Source organism: Oryctolagus cuniculus, chromosome 11, assembly GCF_051225735.1.
Source record: "Oryctolagus cuniculus isolate XC-2025 breed Fujian yellow rabbit chromosome 11, ASM5122573v1, whole genome shotgun sequence".
Classification (NCBI taxonomy): Eukaryota; Metazoa; Chordata; class Mammalia; order Lagomorpha; family Leporidae; genus Oryctolagus; species Oryctolagus cuniculus.
Window position 1 is genome coordinate 24,728,274 of NC_142877.1, and position 18,733 is coordinate 24,747,006.

Genomic DNA, 18,733 nt, shown 5'->3' on the forward strand with positions numbered 1-18,733 from the left:
ACGCACTGCCCCCCCCATCCCTAAACGCAGCCGTCCTCGCACTCCCCTGTGCGTGTGTCCTTCCAGTAGTCTCAGGGAATCCGGTGGAGTCCAAGGACCGAGGGGTGTGGCCGGGACCCAAGGGGGCACCCGCCAGTCACCCAGGGGGAGCTATCAGCAGTCCTGCCATCCCTGAGTGCATCTGCGGACCAGAGAAGTGAGTGACTTGTTCAAGGTCACTGACCGGGGAGGCCCGGGCCTTAACCACTGCACTGTCCATCCCCAGTGACTGCAGGTGTGCTGGGGAGGTGGTGACGCAAACTCAGCCTTGGCCTGACCTGGGGGCTGGGCCTCACTGCCTGACTCCAGTTTGGCAGCAGGCATGGGGCCGGCGCTGCAGCGTAGTGGGTAAAGCCACCAGCTGTGACATCAGCATCCCATGGAGGTGCCAGTCCTGGCTGCTCCGCTTCTGATCCGGCTCCCTGCTAATGCACCTGGGAAAGCAGCTGAAGATGGCTAAGTGCTTGGGCCCCTGCACCCACGCGGGAGACCCAGATGAAGCTCCTGGCTTCAGTCTGGCCCAGCCCTGGAGGGAGGGAAGCAGCAGATGGAAGATCTCTCTCTCTCTCTCTCTCTGCCTCTTCTCTGTAGCCCCAACTTTCAAATAATAAATAAATAAATCTTAAAAAAAGCAGCAGTCTCTGGGGTCAGAGCTGCAATGACCTTGAGTCCTGTGTGCACCTGCTGGTGGGGGGCGCAGCCAGTGTCCTGGTGTCACCCAGCCTTGGCCGCCTCTTCCTGGGGTTATCAGAGGAGCAGGGTGGAAGTGCCAGAGGCCCGTACCTGAAGGCACTGCCCGGCCAGGGAACCTCTCGAGGGAGGCCAGTGTCCCCTCCTTGCTCCCCGGGGCCATGCCCACTGCCCATGGACAATGCCCCTCTGTAGGGTGTTGGGCCAGGAGCCAGGGCCCTGGGCCATGTCAGCTCCTGCTTCCTGCCTCTGCGCCCTGGCCCACCCCAGGGTCAGCCAGCACAGCCACGGTTCAGATCCTCTGCTGCCGCCAGCAGCGTGGCTCGGAGAGGCCCGGAGCGTGACCACTATGGGGCTCGCCCGAGACGCTGGGAAGTGCTGGGATCCTCGGAGCCTCAGCCACGGGCCGCGCTGTGATCAGGGCTGGGAGCTGACGCCCTTCCGGGCCTGATTCAGAAGATGCTGCCCCCAGTCCCACAGCCCTCCCCCGCCCCGAGCCCCCAAAGCGCTAACTCCGTGCTCTTGGGGCTTGGAACTCCCTCAGGCTTGAGGGACGTCTCCTTTCCCTGCTTCCTTCCCACCATCACCCATTCACATCGTGTCCCCCTCCTTCCCACCATCACCCATTCACATCGTGTCCCCCTCCTTCCCACCATCACTCATTCACATCGTGCCTGCCTCCTTCCCACCACCACTCATTCACATCGTGTCTCCCTCCTTCCCACCATCACTCATTCACATCCTGTCCCCCTCCTTCCCACCATCACTCATTCACATCGTGTCCCCCTCCTTCCCACCGTCACTCATTCATATCCTGTCCCCCTCCTTCCCACCGTCACTCATTCACATCCTGTCCCCCTCCTTCCCACCATCACTCATTCACATCGTGTCCCCCTCCTTCCCACCATCACTCATTCACATCGTGTCCCCCTCCTTCCCACCATCACTCATTCACATCATGCCCACCTCCTTCCCACCATCACTCATTCACATCGTGTTCCCTCCTTCCCACCATCACTCATTCACATTGTGCCTGCCTCCTTCCCACCATCACTCATTCACATCCTGTCCCCCTCCTTCCCACCATCACTCATTCACATCGTGTTCCCTCCTTCCCACCGTCACTCATTCACATCGTGTTCCCTCCTTCCCACCATCACTCATTCACATTGTGCCCGCCTCCTTCCCACCATCACTCATTCACATCCTGTCCCCCTCCTTCCCACCATCACTCATTCACATCCTGTCCCCCTCCTTCCCACCGTCACTCATTCACATCGTGCCTGCCTCCTTCCCACCATCACTCATTCACATCATGCCCACCTCCTTCCCACCATCACTCATTCACATCGTGTTCCCTCCTTCCCACCATCACTCATTCACATTGTGCCCGCCTCCTTCCCACCATCACTCATTCACATCGTGCCTGCCTCCTTCCCACCATCACTCATTCACATCCTGTCCCCCTCCTTCCCACCATCACTCATTCACATCGTGTCCCCCTCCTTCCCACCATCACTCATTCACATCCTGTCCCCCTCCTTCCCACCATCACTCATTCACATCGTGTCCCCCTCCTTCCCACCATCACTCATTCACATCGTGTCCCCCTCCTTCCCACCATCACCCATTCACATCCTGTCCCCCTCCTTCCCACCATCACTCATTCACATCGTGTCCCCCTCCTTCCCACCATCACTCATTCACATCATGCCTGCCTCCTTCCCACCATCACTCATTCACATTGTGCCCACCTCCTTCCCACCATCACTCATTCACATTGTGCCCACCTCCTTCCCACCATCACTCATTCACATCGTGCCCACCTCCTTCCCACCATCACTCATTCACATCGTGTCCCCCTCCTTCCCACCATCACTCATTCACATCATGCCTGCCTCCTTCCCACCATCACTCATTCACATTGTGCCCACCTCCTTCCCACCATCACTCATTCACATCCTGTCCCCCTCCTTCCCACCATCACTCATTCATATCCTGTCCCCCTCCTTCCCATCATCACTCATTCACATCATGCCCACCTCCTTCCCACCATCACTCATTCACATTGTGCCCACCTCCTTCCCACCATCACTCATTCACATCGTGTTCCCTCCTTCCCACCATCACTCATTCATATCCTGTCCCCCTCCTTCCCACCATCACTCATTCACATCATGCCCACCTCCTTCCCACCATCACTCATTCACATTGTGCCCACCTCCTTCCCACCATCACTCATTCACATCATGCCCACCTCCTTCCCACCATCACTCATTCACATTGTGCCCACCTCCTTCCCACCATCACTCATTCACATCATGCCCACCTCCTTCCCACCATCACTCATTCACATCGTGTTCCCTCCTTCCCACCATCACTCATTCACATTGTGCCCACCTCCTTCCCACCATCACTCATTCACATCCTGTCCCCCTCCTTCCCATCATCACTCATTCACATCCTGTCCCCCTCCTTCCCACCATCACTCATTCACATCGTGTCCCCCTCCTTCCCATCATCACTCATTCACATCATGCCCACCTCCTTCCCACCATCACTCATTCACATTGTGCCCACCTCCTTCCCACCATCACTCATTCACATCCTGTCCCCCTCCTTCCCATCATCACTCATTCACATCCTGTCCCCCTCCTTCCCACCATCACTCATTCACATCGTGTCCCCCTCCTTCCCACCATCACTCATTCACATCGTGTCCCCCTCCTTCCCATCATCACTCATTCACATCGTGCCCACCTCCTTCCCACCATCACTCATTCACATCGTGTCCCCCTCCTTCCCATCATCACTCATTCACATCGTGCCCACCTCCTTCCCACCATCACTCATTCACATCGTGCCTGCCTCCTTCCCATCATCACTCATTCACATCGTGCCTGCCTCCTTCCCACCATCACCCATTCACATCCTGTCCCCCTCTTTCCCACCATCACTCATTCATACCGTGCCTGCATCCTCTCTGGTCTCCTTGACTCCACCTCTTGTCCCCCAGACCAAAATCTAACTTCCACCCAACAGCTGGAGTTAACTTTAACAAGCATTGCTCAGACCCTGTCACTCTCCCACTTACAAAAACCCCCAGAGGCCTCCACTGCTCTTACACGAGGACCCCAGTCTGCAAGACCCGGCGGGGCTGTCTGTTGTCCACTACTCCATTACCCTCTGTGCTTCCACTCCTGCCTCAGGGCCTTTGCACGTGCTGAGCCTTCTCCCAGGAGAGCTCTTCTCCCAGCCCTTCCTGACCTCCGTGCCTCACGGAGAGCCCTGTGTGCTGCACGTGGGTGGGGTCCTCACCCCCATTTCCTAGAACTGACCTGAGAGCTCAGGTATGTGGTTCACGGCACCACAGCTGCACAGGTGCCGTACCCCAAGGAGAGGGTCCTGGCCACAGGGCAAGCAGGTGGCCAAGGGCCCCTCACGCAGGGACCCTGAGCCAGACGGACGTGATCCAAGGGTCAAGAGCAACCTTTGTCCCTCCTCCTCCTCTGCCAGGGAGTGGCAGGGACAGTCTGGTCCTCTGTGTGGGGCTAAGAGGTGGTACTTCCCAGGGCCCATGTTGGGACATGGCCTGGGTTCTGGGTCCCGCCCGAGAGAAACAGGGACAGTCTGGAGAGTGGGAGTCACGGTGCGCATTGCTGCTCTCTGCTCCCTCTGGATGGAGCCAAGGCTTGTGCGTCCTTTCCCCAGGGCGTGCGTGCGAGAGAGACCTCATCCTCCCCAACAGCATCACCTGGGGCAGAGAGCAGAGGACGCCAGAGCGCCAGCGGCTGGGGGCAGCGGGCTCAGGTCCTCAACTGAAAAGGGCCTTTTTGCTGGCACCAGGCACGCAGCACCAGCGTGGCACAAGCACTGCACTCCCGTGCCACCTTCCAAGCTCCGGGGCTCAGCAGAGAAGGGGATGCGACAATCCATTAGCAATGTCTGCTGGGCACAGTAAAGAGGCTGCATGTGGACTGCGTGCCCCCTGCTTCTGTGTTAGAGATCACGGATTTGCTTGCGAGATGCGAGAGAGGTCAGGGAGCGGGGAAAAGATCTCCAGGGGACACAGCGTGAGCCCCTGTCTTCAGGGTGGCCTTGGACAAATCAGCGCCGACTGCTGCTCTCAGTTCCCCCAGCCATAGTAAGCAGGTTGGGCCCCATGGTGCGGCGGCACACGCCAGCTCAGCTGTCTCTGCACAGAGCAGAGGGGGCTCAGCGAACGTGCGGTGAGGGCTGGGATGTGGCCGAGGATGGAGGCGGCCCAGAGGGCTCACGCCCGGGGTCTGCACAGGTCCTGCCTGTCAAGGGCGCTGCCCCGAGCTTAGGACGCTCCGGCAGCACAGCCCGGGCCAGCCTGGTCCAGCCCCCGGGGGGACCAGCTGTGCTGTCAGCAACTCAGACGGGCCCCTACGAAGCAGGGAGTGAGAGCAGGCAGCGCAAGAGGAACGGGCGAGTTGGGAACAGAAGGGAGGCCTTTTCTTCTAGCAAAGACTCCAAAATGGCGCCGCTCGCTTCCTGGGGTGTGATGACACTGACTTTCGCCCTCCTCTTGATAGCTCGGAGTTTCAAAACCCTCACTCTGACTTCATGTTTGGGATCAGCAAACATGGCCTGTAAACGGCTTGCAAATGAATAAGCAAAGGTGGGGTGGCGGAGGAAGGGCCCCCCCTCCCCGCATCCCTCCGAGACGGCGCGATGGCATTGCTGATAGCAGCAACAAAAGCGCAGTCACGCCGGTCGCCCAGCCCCGGAACTGTGAGGGAAGAGAGGGAAAGTGCATTCTGGTGGGGCAGAACGAGATTAAGTTCAGTGCAAACAAAGCAGCTCCATGTGCGTGCGTGCATGCGTGCCTGCGTGCGGGGAGACGGAGACCCTCCCCCGCCCTGCGGGGCTCATAGTCAGGCCCAGGGACCAGAGCCACCTCTCCGGCTTGGGGATGTGCTAGAGAGCAGCTGACCCGGGCCGGAGCATGGACCGCAGGTGGAACAAAGGTGAACACACAGGTGGCCAGCACCTGCTCCGTGGGGCCTGGAAGGGAGTGCCCTGCCTGATTGTTCAAGGAAGGCTTCCTGGAAGGAGTGGCATTTGATCTGGGCCTGGGGTTAGGATGACAGCAAGAGGTTTGTATGGAGGGGTTGGGGGAAAGGGCATGGGGTGGTGGGGGGGAGGGCTCTCAAGGGGGAGAGGAAGGAGGGCGGAGCCTGCAGGCGGGTGGCAGACAGCGTGGGCTGAGCTGCTCCTGCCAGAACCCAGGGCTGGGCTGGGGTGGGGAGGCGGGGAGGGCAACAGGGCGAGGATGAGCGCAGACCCCACGTGGGGCTGGAGTCCTGGTGGCCTCTGCACGTCCCAGAATGCAGCAGGCCACTGCGGAGCATCCCGCGGGGAGGGGACCGTCTGTTCTGATCCCACGGCTGGGCCGCAGGTCCCTGCTTGTCTTTACCCTCTGACCCCAGCTCTTGCGGAGCCCCCCTCTCCTCTCTGCTTTCTCCATGTCTGTCTGTCTGTCTGTCTGTCTCTCTCTCGTTCCATCCGCTTCTCTCTGTCTCCTCTCTTCCTCCTCTGTCCCTGTCTTTCTCCCTCTTTCTCAGTCTCCTTCCTCTTTGTCCATCCCTTGGGTGTCACCTCAAAGGCCCGGGAGGCCACTGTGGGTCTGTGGAGAGCACAGGGATTGGCAGCTGGACACACAGACCTTGATCTGCCCCTGCTGTGCGGCTTTGGGCAAGTGTCTTCACCTCTCTGGGCCTGGCAGAGGGGCTGTGGGCCACAGCCCTTGGCACCAAGGACGCAGGAAGCACAACCATGCAGGCAGATCCTGCTCCCAGGCCTGCACTTGTTTAAGCCTGCAGGAGCCTGCTGGGAGCTGAGCGGGGAGAGCTCACTTAGTGCAGAGCCAGGCCCCGGGGTCGGGGGGCACTTCCTGTTCGGCTTCGGTCCTCGTTGCAGCCCCTGCTGTTACCCACGGTGTCGACTGTGAGTGCAGGGAGCAGACCCAGCCACAGGCTGTCCAGGGCGCTGGAGAGCCCTCCCTTCGGAGCGGCCGCCTCTCCTTAGCAGCAGGTGCAGCCGTGCTGGGGGTCCTGGCGGCAGCTGAGTCCCTCAGGGTGGGAGCCGCAGTTTGCAGGAGTGTTGAGGGTTAGCCGCACCGTCCCACATATGTATCCTGGGAGACAGACTCCCAGGCAGCCTCCAGCACCCCCCCCCCCGTCCCGTCCAGCTCAGCAGGGTGGGGAGGTCCCAGCAGTGGCCCCACAGCCTGAGACCCCGCTGTGGGCAGCCTTGGCTGGTGTCAGGGGTCCGTGCCCCCGTATCTGACTCATTTTCTGCAGCGGGGCTGGTGGCAGAGACAGATGCCATCAGCATGCGGGTCCGTGAGTCAGTCGACACACAAGCACGCCATGCCCTCTGTTCGTAGACACGGTTCTGGATGCCTTTGACACGGCAGGAAGGAAACAGAGCAGCCCTGCCCACCTGCCATGCCCAGCCTCCCCGGAGAGACAGAGAACGAGCTGGAAGCAAAGAAATAGTGTGCCCACCTGGAAGGCCACTCCCACAGCCAGGCCAGCCTGTGAGGGTGCAGAGGCTCGAGGCCCGCGAAGTGAGCGCCCTTCCCCCACACCCAGCACACACGCGTGCAAGCACACACATGCAACGAGCACACACTCACACCCCAACTGGCTCTCCCTGCACACATGCACACACACCTCAGACACGCACATAATGCACACACGCACCTCATACACACATGCAATGTACACACACACACACCCTCATACACACACACCCACCTCAACACACAACACACATGGACCCCTTCATACACACACTCACCCTCGTACACATACAACAAACACACAGACCCCCTCATACACACACACACCTCATACACACACAACACACACACGGACACCCTCATATACACACAACACACACACCCTCATACACACACACACACGAACCCCCTCACACACACACCCACTTCAACACACAACACACATGGACCCCTTCATACACACACTCACCCTCGTACACATACAACAAACACACGGACCCCCTCATATACACACACACTCTCATACACACACAACACACACACACCCTCATACACACACACACGCACACACGAACCCCCTCACACACACACACACCTCATACACACACAACACACACACACCCTCATACACACACAACACACACGGACCCTTCATATACACACACACACCTCATACATACACAATGCACATACACACCTCATATACACACATGCAACGTACAGATACACACACCCTCATACACACACAACACATACATGGACCTCCTCATACACACACAAACCCTCATACACACACACATACACGCACGCACGACACCCCAGGTGGCCCCCCCACAACGCACACATGCACATATGCACAGTCCAGGAGGCTCTTCCCGCACACACACACACACACACACACACACACCACTCTACACACACACAGCACACTCCCCGCTCAGCTTGCACACATTTGGCTGGGAACATAATCTGGGGGTCTAAGGTGGTGTCGGGAGGAGCAGGAGCCGCCCCCTCTCTGCTACGGCCCGGGAGTGCACTGGAGGATGGCCCAGGTCCTTGGGCCCTGCACCCACATGGGAGACCAGGAGGAAGCACTTGGCTTCTGGCTTCAGATCAGCACAGCGCACCGACCGTAGTGGCCATTTGGGGGGTGAACCAACGGAAGGAAGACCTTTCTCTCTGTCTCTGTCTCTCTCTCACTGTCTAACTCTGCCTGTCAAAAAAAAATAATAAAAAAATAAAAACAAAACAGAACAGAATCAAACCAGATGCGCCTTTGTCACCTCCGAGTATACGGGAGCCGGAGCCCGCGTCTCTTACCGTGTGGGCAGCTGTGTCCGCCGGCTGGCCAAAGCCCAGACGAAATGAGCTCTCCCACCCCCACGGCCTCCTGGGGCCAAGCAGGGGTGCCTCCCCAAGGTCACCCCAGGGTCGGGTTTCTGTGCTAACATTGACTTAGTCATGCAGTCACCAGGCTGCCCAGGTGAGGGGCCCAGGCCCTGGGGACAGGGAGGGGCTACCAGGGTGCAGGTGAGGCCCCTGCAGTGGCTCTCGCTGCCCCGCCCCCAGCCCACCCAGCTCCCTTCAGCCCCCTCTGTGCCCACATTTCCAGCAGAGTGCGCCTGGCTTCACATGTGTTTGTGCTCAGTCGGTGCCCGAGTCCTCAGCCAGGTGACGTCCCTGGAAGCCCTTCACCCACTCCCTTCTTCCCCCCACCCAGGCATCCTCATTTTGGTTCACTCCGCAGATAACTACAACGGTCAGTCCTGGGCCAGGCTGAAGCCAGGAGACAGGAGCTCCACCCGGGTCTCCCTCATGGGTGGCCCTCCGCGCCAGCTCAACCTGCCGCAGCCCACACTCTGTGTACCCCTCTGTCCCCCCATCTCCCTTCCACGGCGCTGCCTGTCTGCCCGCCCCTCCATCTGCCCACCTCACCGGCCGCTGCACGGCTGTGCCCCGCCCCCGGGCACCTCGGCACGTGCTTCTGCCTGTGGGTGCCTGGAGTCCTAGATCGCGGCTGGGCTCTCAGCCAGCGGGCCAAGAGGTGGCTTTCTCCGGTCCTCTGCATCCGGGTTCATCTGACCCCAGCCACCTGCTCACCCCTGCCCAAGTTCAGCCCTGAGGAAGCCCACAGAGCAGGACTTGGAGGGACCCCACCCCCACGCCGGCCTCTGCCTTCGTCTGGTTTGAATGGGGAGGGAAGGCAGCCGTACAAGCAGCGATGATGCTGACGCTCGCTGCAGACTCGGCGCCGCGGCCGCTCCCACCGCCAAGGGAGGTGAGAGGATTTGCTGAGGATGAAGGTTTGTGGCTCGGGCAAGTGTGCGCCTGGGCCGTGGGCTGTGCTGGGGTAACACCCGGAATGGAGAGGAGTAGAATGGCTGTAAGACATGACCACAAAGTCGCTGGGGCTCTGGCTTCCAGAGGGTGCCCGCTGAGTGCCAGCTCCTGTGCACACCACTTCCTGTCCACACCAATGGCACAGGGGTACTACCGTGCCCCCCTGCTCTTGCGGTGATGAAATGGGGCTCAAGTAATCAGCTGCAGAGGCTTCCCGAGGAAACAGCCGACACCAGCGATGAGAACTGGTGACGCTTCTTGAACCCTGATCACGCGCCGGCCCTGTGGTACGCCACACAGCACATAAGCAGGCAGGAGTGTGGGGGCCCCTTGTGGACTGCTGGGGGAAAGAGCGTGCGTGGCCACCGGCCATTCCAAGGCTTCCGGACTCTACCACGTTTCCAAGGTCAGTGGCTGCGCCTGCCAATCGCAGGGTTACAGTCAACTGTTGAAGTGAAGCGCGCCTTCCGTGGCGGTGCTTGGTTAACTTCTGGTGTCCCACTGCCGAATGCCTCAGTGCAGCTCACTTTACAAACACACCCATTCAGCAAGATAGTCCCCGTGCTGGGCGCGAGGCGCACCTTCACAAGTTAGTACACATATGAATTGGGGCCAGCGCTGTGGCTTAGCTGCTAGAGCCTCCGCATCCCCTGTGGGCGCTGGTTACTGGCTGCTCCACTTCCACTTCAGGGGTCTCAACACTTCCAATCCAGCTCTCTGCTATGGTCTGGGAAAGCAGTAGAAGATGGCCCAAGGCCTTGGGCCCCTGCACCCATGTGGGAGACCCGGGAGAATATCCTGGCTCCTGGCTTCAGATCAGTGCAGCTCCGGCTACTGCAGCCAATTGGGAAGTGAACCAGCAGATGGAAGACCTGGCTGTCTCTCTTTTCTCTGTCTCTCTCTATCTCTTTCTGTCTCTTTCTCTGTTTGTCTCTCATTCTCTCTCTGTGTAACTCTTTCAAATAAATAAATCGATCTTTAAAAAATACAAACATATGAATCATACAAAGTACATTCTTTTTTTTTAAACTTTTATTTAATGAATATAAATTTCCAAAGTACAGCTTATGGATTACAATGGCTTCCCCCCATAACGTCCCTCCCACCCGCAACCCTCCCCTTTCCCACTCCCTCTCCCCTTCCATTTACATCAAGATTCATTTTCGATTCTCTTTATATACAGAAGATCAGTTTAGCATACATTAAGTAAAGATTTCAACAGTTTGCTCCCACACAGAAACATAAAGTGAAAAATACTGTTTGAGTACTAGTTATAGCATTAAATCACAATGTACAGCACACTAAGGACAGAGATCCTACATGAGGAGTAAGTGCACAGTGACTCCTGTTGTTGACTTAACAAATTGACACTCTTGTTTATGGCCTCAGTAATCACCCTAGGCTCTTGTCATGAGCTGCCAAGGCTATGGAAGCCCCCCGAGTTCACCGACTCTGATAATATTTAGACAAGGCCATGGTCAAAGTGGAAGTTCTCTCCTCTCTTCAGAGAAAGGTACCTCCTTCTTTGATGACTCATTCTTTCCACTGGGATCCATGGGGAGCAACCCGGACTGGACTGAGCTACTGGAATTAAGACTTATTCTATGCATCTGCTCTCCCACAATATGGCGCTGGGAGAGGAGAAAACAGCTTCTACGCAGCTGCCTCTTGCCAACTTGAGTGATGACCTCCAGGAGCTGATCCTGTTCCTGATTGGAGGAGAGCAGCGTACTCGGCGTGTGGGCAGCCGAGTTAGGATTGGCGGAGGAGGACTATAAAGGAGGAGAGAGACAGCATGCATCAGGGAACATCTATCTGAAGGAACACCTGTGCAGCCCCCGAGAGAGCCGGCCAGCGGTGTGCCGCTCCCCCGCGGAAGTGGGGAAGGTGGCAGGGGGAACCACCCTTCCACGGAGGTGGAAGGGACGGTAGCCAACCCGGGAAGAACCAGCAGCAAACCCGGGGAGGGCCGAGAAGATGAAAGAACAACGCAGAATCCTGTGTCGTTCCTCCACGAAGACGGGGAGCGACATAATGGTGCCGTGACTCGGATATGAAGCCTAGGCAGGGCTTAGTGCCACTCCTCCGCGAAGAGGGGGAGCGACAGGATCTCACTCGCGGAGATTTTTTTTTTTCCCCAGAGTGTCTTGGCTTTCCATGCCTGAAATACTCTCATGGGCTTTTCAGCCGGATCCGCATGCCTTAAGGGCTGATTCTGAGGGAGAATGCTGTTTAGGACATCTGCCATTCTATGGGTCTGCTGTGTATCTCACTTCCCATGTTGGATCATTCTCTACCTTTTTGATTCTATCAGCTAGTATGTGCAGACACTAGTCTTGTTTATGTGCTCCCTTTGGCTCTTAGTCCTATCATTATGATCAATTGTGAACAGAAATTGATCACTGGGACTAGTGAGATGGCATTGGTACATGCCACCTTGATGGGATTGAATTGGAATCCCCTGGTATGTTTCTAACTCTACTGTTTGAGGTAAGTCAGCTTGAGCATGTCCCAAATTGCACATCTCTTCCCTCTACAAAGTACATGCTTACAACACAGTGGAAGTAAACCAGAAATCAGCAATGGAAAGACAATTGGAAAATACCAAAATATTTCAACATGAAGCACAGTATTCCTTTAAAAATTTTAAAAAGCAATTTATTAATTTTATTGTTATTCAAAAGCCCTTGCTTTTTTAAGATTTATTTTATTTAAAAGGCAGAATTACAGAAAAGAGAGGGAGAGACGGAGAGAGCTCGTCCATCTGTTGGTTCACTCCCCAAATGGCCACAACAACCAGAGCTGGCGCAAGCCAAACCCAGGAGCCGGGGGCTTCATCCTGGTCTCCCACATGGGTGGCAGGGGTCTGAACACTTGGGCCATCCTCTGCTGCTTTCCCAGGTGCATTAGCAGGGAGCTGGATCTGAAGTGGAGCAGCCAGAAGTCGAGTGGCTTTACCTGCTCTGCCTCAATGCCGGCCCCCGTTCAGTGCTGTGTATGTAAGGAAAGCATTGGCCCATCCAGTTCTTGCCTGAATTCTAGTTTCCATGGAGCCGCCACTGCCAAGACGCAATGAGCAAGCATGTTTTGAGTCCTCCCCCAGGACTGTAACCAGTGCTCTGTGCTGTGATGCTTCAGGGTTGGGCAGGGAGCAGGGTTGCCAAGGAAACCCATCACGGGCCCCTGGAAACCCACTGCTCCCGGGTGGTGCTGGCCTGCCCGAGGTACGGGCTGCGCGGGGCTGAGTGCCGAGGTTCTGCCCGCGGCCCCTGTAACGCCTGTTGTCATCACAACCCCTAGGAGGTTGCACCCTATGCTGGAGATCGGTGCCCTGGTGTTGACCTGGCTAACGCCTTTCTCTCAATCCCCTGTGGGACAGGGATCCAGATCGTGTCCTACTGCACAACCGTTGGGAGCTTTGGGGCTGCATGGCCTGCATGCCGGCCCCTGGGGCCACAGGCCCCTGCCCCGGGCGCACGCTCACCCGAGTTCTAGGAGGTGGCTGCAAGACACGGCCCCTCCAAAGGGCAGTGTTTGCTTACTGTTGAGCCCCTACGCGTGATCCTGCAAATGGCTCTCACGGGCTGTATACAAACCCCACCCGCAAAATCAGACAGGCTCCAGGGAGCTCAGTCAGCAAGCTGTGACTGCATTCACAGTCAGGCCCTGCCCCGCCCCCAGGGACTGGTGGGCTCCACCAAGTAGCCAGATGACCAGAGGGGGCTGGGAAAGCCTGAGGGGGGGGCGGGGCTGGCCTCTCCTGTGGCCACACGGGGCAGGATCCAAGGACACGCCCACTGACGGTGCTGTTGGGCTCCGAAAGGCTTTGCTGAATAAAGGCAGAAGGGCCACCGGGCACGGCTGCCGTCTGGCTAGCGTATGGCCACCTTCTGACTGGGACTGATACGGGCTAGGCAGGCAGCTCGAGTGGGATCTGCTGCGCCGGAGGTAGCTGGGAGCCACTACTCCCCACCCACGTGTAATTCTCTCCTACTTGTCAATCAAAACACCCCCTTTCCAGGGATGCTTTTGCCCCATCTGGAGGGAAGATGCCTTGGAACTGTGGAAATTAAGCTCCACGCGGAGTTTTACGGAAGTATCATAAAACTCCCAGGTGGCTTTATGCCTGCAAAGGCACCCCCCAACCTCACACAGAGGCCGACAACTGGGGGAGACCAGGACTGGGGGGAGGTGGTGGGGTGCTTGCTCTCATTCCCCTCCCCCGCCCCGCATCTGGGCCCCTGCCCACTCCTGATGGCATCTTTCGTGTGTGTGTGTGTGTGTGTGCACGCGCGCATGTGTGTGCGCGTGTTCACTCTCTCCCCTTTCAAATCAATTTACCTTACATAGGTCAGCACCGAGAATTCCTCTCTTAGTGAGTAACAGCCTCGAATAAAAATACACGCACCCCAGTCCTCCTCAGTGGGCCTGGACCCACCCTGCCCCATGGGCTGAACTCGCGTGGTGGTGACGGCCTCGTGGCTCACGGCCACCAACAGATGTGGCTACATTTCTGCCGAGTCCTGGGCTGTTGCCCACGGCCTCGCCAGCAGGCCAGCAGAACAGCACCTGCATGACTGGACCAGCTCAATGTCCCCACGTGAGGACAAGGACGGTGACAAATCTCTGCCGTGCACGTGGGCACTCACAGCAAGAGACCCCACAAGAAGCAGTGTGCAGGCGGACGTTTGGTGCGGTGGTTAAGATGCTGCTTGGAAAGCCCGCATCGCCTATCGGAGTCTCTGGGTTCGAGTCCCAGCTTCTCTGCTTTTGAGCCAGCTTCCCGCTAAAGCACACTGTAGGAGACAGCAGGTGATGGCTCTAGTACTTGGGTCCCTGTCACCTGGTGGGAGACAGGGTTAGGTTCCTGGCCCAGGTGTGGCTGTTGCAAGCATTTGGGAAATGCATCAGTGGATGCAAGATCTCTCTCTCTCTCTCAGCCTTGCAAAGAAAACGACAAAAATAAATAAATAAAGCAGAGTGTGAACAGAGCTCTTGTGCCAATCCCGCCTGTGCCCAGCAGGTGGCGATAGTCACCCACTTGGTACATCAATGGACACAGCACCAAGTCCCCTGGCAGTGAGAGAAGGCAAGGTCCGGGGGACAATTGCGGAAGACACCGGGGCTAAGGACACAGCGGGACTTTAATTGTCCGAAGAGGAGAAACGGGACACATCAGCTGCGGGCGAGGGGCTGCCCCGGTCTGGCCTCTGCCCTGGACACTGTTGGGCCTTGTGGCCCTCAACACCTATTCAGGCCACAGTGCTGTCGTGCCGGTGGGACCAGTGGACCCTGAAGCCGCCCCAGCTGCTGATGTGAAGAACCCTATGGACGTCACTCAGACGTGCAGCGTGGAATGCAGTGGCTCTCCCTGCACCCTGTCCCCCGCAGCCCACAGGCCCTGAGTGATGGTGCAACGGACTCAAGCGGCAATGGCCGAGATGGCATTGGCACCGCCTGTGGGGGGGCGGGGCTGCCCTGATGGAGCTGGACACTGGCCCCAGTGGCCCCACAGCCTGTGTTGGGAGCATTAGGCTTAGTGGGGGAGGACGCAGACCCCGTGGCTGCCTTCAGAGTGCCCATCTCAGGGGGTGGTTCCGGCGGTCCTGATCCCACACAGGGAGGGGGGGACACAGGATCCTTTGATTGACACATTAAAGCTGTGCAGGCTGTGACCGCCCCTCCCGGCCAGGACAGCACAGGCTGAAAGCACTGAGGGATTGGGCTCAAGGGCCACAGAGCCCAACGAGGCGAGGTGGTGGTCTCGGGGCTGGGACGGCCACCTGGATTGCAGTACCCGGATAGCAACGCCTCTGGCCACCAAGGACAGGAAGCGGGCACAGCGGGAGGACAGCAACTTCCTCTCTTACCATGCAGTCGGCACAGGAAGCACTGAACCCCGCTCCCCGGTGTCGCCCCCTAGAGGCCGTGTGACCCGGCGAGGGTTGAGGTGCACCCCTGGGAAAGCGCGTCTTGTGGGCATGACCTGGTCCCCACCTGGTCACACGGACCGGGCCTTGGGCCCAGAGCATGGCCTCAGCGAGAGATAAGGGGGCAGGTGGCCAGCACCGGGCTTATCTCCTTGTGTGGGGACACGGTTCCCAGACTCCCTGTGTGCACCTTTGTTCTGCTTAAGCGCCAAGGTCAACGGCCCCGAGGCATGCCCTCAGCTCTGGGTGTCTCAGACACCATGGCTCAGGGATCAGACCGCACCCCTCCCCCACAACCACAGCCCCGCTGGCCTCTGGACGGAGGCGCCTGTCACTCAGAGCCCATCCCTCGAAGCCCGCTCTGCACCTTCTCCGTGTAAGGGAAGCGCCTGGCTGGCTACGACTCCCACATCAAGCTGTGGTGGGCGGTGGACGGCAGTGTGCTGAGCGCGCCCAGGGGACGGGTCACAGAGGGACAGAGGCTCCCTCCGTGCCTGTGGGATTTGTGGAGGGCGCCTTTCCTCACTCAGCCAGAATGCTCAGAGCTGTTAGAAAACAAGATTGCAGAAAAAAATAAGATAAAATATATAAATAAATAAAACATAAATCTATAAATATAAACATAAATAAAATATATAAGATAAAATATATAAATATAAAATTAAAAAGTAAGATAAAAATAGGGGCCAACGCTGTGGCGTAGTGGGCTAAGCCTCCACCTGCAGTGCTGGCTCGTTCAAGTCCCAGCTGCTCCTCTTCCAATCCAGCTCTCTGCTGTGGCCTGGGAAAGCAGTAGAAGACGGCCCAAGTCCTTGGGCCCCTGCACCAGCATGGGAGACTTGGAAGAAGCCCCTGGCTCCTAGCTTTGGATCGGCGCAGCTCTAGCCATTGCGGCCATTTGGGGAGTGAACCAGCAGATGGAGGACCTCTCTCTGTCTCTGTAACCCTGCTTTTCAAATAAACAAAATAATAATGTCTTTCCTGCTTCCTGTCTGTGCATGTGCTCTGCCGCCACGGTACCATCTGCCATGAGGTGACGCCACCACCCAGGGGCTCCCCCAGGGCCGGTGCTACATGGTGTAGACATCCAGCCTCTTACACTGCCGAAAGAAAACCTCTTTTCTCTGTAAGTACCCAGCCTCCATGATTTCATTATAGTAATGGAAATCAGGCAAATGCATTGAGCTTTAAAAATCTCCAGATGGGGCCAGCACTGTGCATAGTGGGCTAAGCCTCCACCTGTGGCATCGGCATCCCCTATGGGTGCCGGTTCATGTCCCGGCTGCTTCTCTTCTGATCCAGCTCTCTGCTGTGGCCTGGGAAAGCAGCGGAAGATGGTCTAAGTGCTTGGGCCCCTGCACTCGCCTGGGAGACCTGGAGAAAGCCCCAGGCTTCCCTTCCTTATGGGATGCCAGCATTGCAGGCAGCAGCCTTACCCGCTGCACCACAGTGGCTCCTGCCCACGTCTTAGGGGACCCACAGCACCTCCCAACACCGTCACTGCAGGAGCCAAGCTCCCAGGACATGAGCCTCGAGGACACCGCGCACCGATGCCCTGTGCCCCAGATCTCTCCTCTCGCTTGTCTTTAGTCTATTGTTTGTTCCGCTGCAGCTTTACTGTTGCCGTATTACACAATCCTCTCTGATTGGTTCTGACAGATATCTGGGGGGGGAGGGGAGGCTGTTCGCACTGGGTGACTCAGAGCCACCTGGGGAGGGGGTTGTCCTGGAAACCAACAGGCAGGCGACATAATGACCGTTCCCTGGGAATGAGGGCTGGGGGTTGCTTTAGCCCCCCAGCCCCCACTCCCCAGCTCCTGGGGGCTACTGACTTTCACCAAGATGGTGAGCTTCGGGTTTTCAAGGGGTGCAAACAGCACCCAGAGACGGGCAGGGGGTGGGCGGAGTGGGGTGCAGGCGGGAACACAGTCCAGCGCCTTGGGCACGGGCAGCAGGCCCGGTGCCTGTGGTCCCAGCTGTGCTTGGGGCCTCACGCAGGGGGACTCTCAGTGTCACCCCCATGCCTGGGTTTTCCCCGAGCGCAGTCAGTGCCCGTTTCTGGTTTCCTGTTGAGGGGCGGGGGGTTCCTCCTGCATTCAGGTTGCTGTCGCGGTCGACAGCCACGGCGCCTGCCCGGCCGCTTGCTGAGAGTTCACTTCTCATCCTCCCTTCGGAGACCTGCGGTGAGAGGGGGGGATGCTCGCCCTCCCAGAGTGCACCGCGGCCCCCACAGCAAACCTTCCTGCAGCCTGAGCCCCGGGAGGCTCCCTGGGCGAGGTCGCCAGTGGGCAGACAGAGGTTGGACGGCAGCTGGGGCGTGGCTCCATCCTTGCTGTATTGCTCTCGGAATCAGAAAGAGTTGAGAAACACTAAGTGGTGTCTGCTTATTCTCACAAGGTCGATGGGGTCTCCCAGTGAGCGGGGACGGGGTTTTCTGTGAAGCCTGGGATGTTTCCAGTCCTTTGTGGGCCTTTTTGTCGCTCTGTGGCTCCCCCCTCCCTGCCAGGCCTTGGTGTGCACATCTGTGGAATGGGGGCGTTGGGCTGGCCCTCCGAGGTTCTCCCGCAAAGGCCGCGTCTGGGTTTCGTCTCTGAGGCACCGACGTCCCCAGCCCGGGGAGGGGCACTCTGCTCTCCTTTGTCCCTGGTTCTCCCCGCGTCCTGTCTGTGCACACAGCCGCGACTCCCTGGCCTGCCTCCTTGTCCAAGTCCTGCACACCGGCTTGCTCCCGAAGTGGGAGGGCACCGGGGCTCCTCTCCGGTACAGCGCCCTGTCCTTCTCCCTGCCTGGCTGTCGCAAACCTCTGGCAGCGAGCGCTCTACCCTGGCTTGTTCTCCCGCTCTGCTTCCTTTTTGTCATGTTTACCCTTATCTCAGACGGCAGAGGTCAGGCGAGAGGCACAGGTGCCCAGTGAGCCAAAGAGCCGTGGGAGACGACTCGCCTCCCCCACTCACCCCTGCAGGCCCACCTCACCCGGGCTCCTGGAGCGCTGTCATTGCCTGGAATATGGCACCCTGCCGACCGCCTCGTCTACCCTCCCCCAGGGCCGCAGGGCGGCTGCTCTGACTGCACACCCCTCTGTGCGTCTCCCTGGGCTGCGGGGGACTGCCACGGTCTGCAGAGGCCAGCCAAGCCAGGGCCCTTCCAACCTCGTGACGGCGAAGAATGACAAAGCCCCCGA

At 58.3% G+C, this 18,733-nt stretch overlaps 1 protein-coding gene across 1 annotated transcript in view; it reads right to left on the bottom strand.

Annotated features, from left to right (window-relative positions):
• Positions 1–8,740, bottom strand: part of LOC103348193 (BPI fold-containing family B member 1) — a 31,453-nt gene extending 22,713 nt beyond the window's left edge. The window contains exon 1 of the mRNA XM_051845083.3: positions 8,603–8,740. The gene's annotated coding sequence lies outside the window, so the exon portion shown is untranslated. The remainder of the gene's footprint in view (positions 1–8,602) is intronic.
• Between the last annotated feature and the right edge of the window lie 9,993 nt (positions 8,741–18,733).